Genomic DNA, 5,123 nt, shown 5'->3' on the forward strand with positions numbered 1-5,123 from the left:
GTGTCCCCTCAAGTATCCACTCTCATAATTAACACTACTCAGGCCCAGGGAAACATACCTCCATGGTTTTGCTCTATATCCTTACAACAAAACTGTCTGAATGCAGTAAAAGTTTGTGCTTTTTTAATGAGGTGAGGTGTGTGTGTGTGTGTGTGTGTGTGTGTGTGTGTGTGTATGTGTGTGTTTTGTGTGACAATTTCAAATACAGTTTGATTTAATGCATTGTGTTTTATCCTTACACTGCAGTGCCTAGAAAGTGCAAGGTTATTTCCTGTCCCTGTGCACATGTTCCATATGCAAGTATAGAGATTGCCAGTTACTTACTATAGCAGCTCATCCTTAAAACTTCCATGGAATTTGGTGCAAATTTGGGTCTTTCAATGTTTTGTATGGAACAAAAACTAAGAGGTGGATCAGTTTGCCGTGATCCACCTCTTCATTGGTGGGTCCAGGAGAAGGAACCACCAGGTGGAGGAGCTCCATCACTAGGGAAGCCCCAGGCATTCCTCCTGGCTTACCTCCTGCTCTGGGACAGCTTGGGAATCATAGGGCTGCAGACTTTCTCCAGCTCTTTCTGCTGATGTTCAAATTCTTCCTTCTCTGCAGTCTGATTCTTATGAAACCAGTTGATGATTTCATTACATTTGTTAAGAATCATCTGTTTATCCTCATCATTGAGCTTAACTTGAAGTTTTTCATCTTTAGCAGTTGCTTTTATATTGCTAGCAAAGAATTTAAGTGATTTTTTTGGGAAGATACCTTGTCCCACTGCTGCTTCTCTTGAGCTTTGTATTTCTCAGCTTCTTGGACCATATGTTTGCTGTCTTCCTTGGTCAAACTGTTCTTGTGCTTAGTGATGGTAATCTTGTTCTCTTTGCCTGTACTCTTGGCCACAGTAGAGACATTGAAAGTACCATTGGTATCAATATCAAAAGTGACTTCAAACTGAGGGACTGCACAAAGTGCAGGTGGTATGTCTGTGAGTTCAAACTTGCCAAGGAAGTTGTGATCTTTGGCTATGGTGCATTTACCTTCAAAAATCTGAATGAGGTCCAGCTGGCTTGGCTCAGTGAGCGTCGACCTATGAACCAGGAGGTCACAGTTCAATTCCTAGTCAGGACACATGCCTGGGTTGCAGGCTCGATCCCCAGTAGGAGGTGTGCAGGAGGCAGCTGATCAATGATTCTCTCTCATCATTGATCTCTCTCTCTCTCCCTCTCCCTGTCTCTCTGAAATCAATAAAAATATATATTTTTAAAAACCCCTGAGGACAGCTAGCTGGTGGTAAGAGTAGTTAGTGAAGGTTTGTGTCTGCTTCAGGGCCAATCATTTATATTAGACTGGTGGTTCTTATTTAGAAAGACTATTAATTATTGATTCACTTTCTTCTTTTTTAAAAAAATTGTGGGCAGTATTATGGATGTCCCCATTTTACCCCTCTTTGCCCCCCTCCACCCAGCTCACACCCCTTTCCCAGGCCATCACCACATTATTGTCTATGTCCATTAGCTATGCATATATACATATATATTTTTGGTTAATCTCTTCCACTCCCCCTCACTCCCCACCCACCTGAGATGTGTTAGTCTGTTACATATATCCATGCCTTGGGCCCTATATTTTTTGTCAGTTTATTTTCTTCATTAGATTCCACATATTAAAAAGATCATACGGTATTGGTCTTTCTCTGACTGTCTTATTTCACTTAGCATAATAATCTCCAGGTCCATCCATGCTGTTATAAAGGGTTAGAGTTCCTTCTTTTTTATAGCTGTGTAGTATTACTTTATGTGAATACTAGAGGCCCGGTGCATGAAATTCATGCATGGGGGGGGGTGTCTTGCACCTTCTCCAATCTGGGACCCGTTGGGGGATCTCTGACTGCTGGTTTAGGTCCGATCCCATGGACACCCCTCTCACAATCCTGGACTACTGGTTCCTAACCACTCACCTGCCTGCCTGCCTGATTGCCCCCTGCTGCCGGCCTGTTCACCCCTAATCGGCCCCCTTCAGGCCTTGTCACCCCTAACCACCTCTGCCTGCTGGCCTGATTGCCCCTAACTGACCCCCCCTGCTGGCCTGGTCATCCCTCACTGCCCCACCCACTAGCCTGGTAGCCCCTAACTGCCCCCTGTGCTGGTACGGTTGCCCCTCACTGTCACCCCTGCTGGCCTGGTTGCCCATCACTGCCCCCCTGCCAGCCTGGTCATCCCCAACTGCCCGCTGTTCAGTCCTTCGGTCATCCCTCACTAACCCCCCTGCCAGCCTGTCACCCCAGGAAGCCTGCTGGTCGTTACTGTTACTCTGACAGTGTCCTGGAAAATTTGCATATGCCTCTATTATTAGTATAGATGTTCAACATCACTTATCATCAGAGAAATGCAAATTAAAATGACCATGAGACATCACCTCACACCTGTCAGAATGGCTGTCATCAATAAATCAACAAACAACCATCTGGTTGTTTAGGTTGGCACTCCCCCTGGCTTTTTATATATTAGGATACCAGAGCTTTTTTATCCACTCTTCTACTGATGGGCACTTGGGCTGTTTCCAGATCTTGGCTATTGTAAATAATGTTGCAATGAACATAGAAGTGCATATATGCTTTCTGTGCTCCAAGGCAGGCTCTTTGATAACAGTTGACCCAAGGCAGGTCAGCAAACATCCCAAGACACCTGGGGATCCTCCTCTTTCTGCCTCTGCCGGCCAGCCAGTTGTCAGACTTAGTCACTGAATGGCTGTTTCTGAAAGGGCTTTTGGTAGCATTGGAAGGATAAGACTTCTGTATCTCCTGTGAGGGGAGGTGCCACTCAGACTTCAGGGAAGATGGTGGGTGTGTCCCCCATCCCAGAGCCTCACTTCTGAGTCTATCTCAGAATATTCCCCTGACCTCCGCAGAGTGAGACCCTTGTAGGCAGGCCAGTGGACTCTTCTGAAAGCTGGGAATTTCGATCAGCTCTCCTCTGATGTGGAAGCACCAGTCAAATTTCTGGGAAAGGGGGGGAATGGCTCCACCCAAAGCCAGTCACTGAAGCTCCTTGAGACTACCCAGACCCATAGGTCTGACCTCTGCTTGAGTCTCCTCAGCAGGGGTCAAGATGCAGGGTGGGGCAAGTGGGATTCTAGAGGGTGGGGTAAGTTGTATCCCAGAGAGCAGGGTAATTGCCTTGCTGCTTCTGGGAGGGGCTGCAGGAACAATGGCTGCTGCAGAGGGCAGGGGTGGGGTAGAGTATACACCATGCACAAGTATTTCAGCAGCTTCTCCCTTCTCTCCTCAGGCAATGCCGATATGCACTGCCCTCCCTCCATTGAAGAACAGAGTGAGTGGCTGCAAAAGAAAATCCTCCACTCTGGCCCTTTCAAATAAAAAGTGTCTTTGTCTCTGCCAGGCTCCATTTCTCCCCAAGGAACAGAGGCCCCATTGCATTTCACCTCTGTATGTTACCTGCATGGCTATTCCTGCTTCTGGTGCTCCAGGCTGGGGATCGATGCCTGGGCTTCAGGCCTCACTCCTCTCAGGGGGGAAATTCCAAATCCCACCCTCCAGTTTCTCCACCAATCCCCCCTTCTATATACCCTCCCCAACCCTCAACTCCCAACACTCCCTCCCCTCAGCCCAGATATCCCACTGCACCCTTAGCCTGCCACCCCAGGGAGCAGGGCTAGCCCCTTCCTACCACTCTAGAGGTGCTTTCTGCTCTTCCTTGTTTAAAAGTCTCCTCTTCAGCCAGGTTTCAGTTGGTATTCAGAGTGAACGTTCCCCAATTTAGTTTAAGTTCCAGTTTCTGGGAGGAAGTGAAAGAAAGATCTACCTACTCCACACCATCTTGAAACTCTCCTTTTTGACTCATTGATCATTTGGCTCTCTTTGGTTGGCATACTATTTGGGACTTATTTTTCTATCACATATCAACATTTTCCATATATATAATTTTTTCCCAGGATCCATAAATTGTACTGAACACAAAAGTGTTTCCCTACCTAAATCTCTTTTCCCACTAGTCTGTGAAGGATAAATTATAGGGCCTCCTCCTGCCTGAATATTTGCCAGGGGGCAAGAAACTGGATTGTGCAAACTTAAAGAACTTTGAAAGGAGACAACAAAGTCTCTATCAGGGATGGGACACTGGGCTAGTACTTAAAGTCATTAATTGTGACCAGGCCCTCAGGCAGGTGATGAAGACCTAGCTTTTACCTTCATGGTGCTCACAGGCTAATAGAGGAGGCAGCTTTCAAATAAAATAGTCCCAATATAGTTAGTTCAATGTCATAATAGATTTTATGTCCAAAACTAAAGGAAGGAGAGAGTAATTATTGCACTAAAAGTTCCATGAGTGCGAGGATCCTGTCTATCCTGTTCACAGTGCCTAGGACATAATGGTAGTTAGTGTGTTTTGTTTAATTGAATGGATTCATCTATATCAAGTATATGCAATGGTTTTATTGATTCATTCAATTACTTAATCATTCATTTCCAGCAGTTCTCAACCTATGGGTCGCAAACAATGAAAATACATCCTGCATATCAGATATTTGCATTACAATTCATAACAGTAGCAAAATTACAATTATGAAGTAGCAATGAAAATAATTTTATGGAGAGGAGGAAAAAATGGCGGAGGTTTAGATGGACGTGTTGGTGCTTTGTCCTGGAGCAGATAAGGGCGAGCAGCTGAAACGGGTAATATACAGCCCGAACAAGCAGAGGAGATTCAGCTGAGAGACAGTCTGCAGCCAGGAAAGACAGAGAACTCCTAGAAAATGGGGATGGTTAGAGATTGAGGCTGAAACCTCCCCCTGGGCGCCAGCTCAGCCGCGAGACCTCGCCATCTTGAGCAGCTGTTATCCACATCCAGAGATCGGCTACTAACCCGGAGGCAACCAACGGCTCTCAAGCAGCACGACTACATGAACTCAGAGGAGACCTGCTTCCCCCCACGGAAAGGTTAGACTTCCCCCAAAGGTGCGGTTTGCAATTCAGGTTGGAGCGAGGAACGCGTGCGCGCGGGGGGAAATCTGCGCCCCACAAAGTCCACGGCTTGGGGCCAGCGTGACCCGCAAGTGGGGAAGGGCTCCCGCAGGGCTGCTGGCAGAAGGGAACACTATAAATAAGCCCATAG

At 46.7% G+C, this 5,123-nt stretch overlaps 1 pseudogene; it reads right to left on the bottom strand.

The window, feature by feature from the left end:
• Window positions 1-472: 472 nt before the first annotated feature.
• Window positions 473-4,204, bottom strand: LOC106726842 (annotated as a pseudogene).
• Window positions 4,205-5,123: the final 919 nt, after the last annotated feature.

The sequence above is a fragment of the Myotis brandtii genome, unplaced genomic scaffold (genome assembly GCF_000412655.1).
Source record: "Myotis brandtii unplaced genomic scaffold, ASM41265v1 scaffold10901, whole genome shotgun sequence".
In the NCBI taxonomy this organism is placed as follows: Eukaryota; Metazoa; Chordata; class Mammalia; order Chiroptera; family Vespertilionidae; genus Myotis; species Myotis brandtii.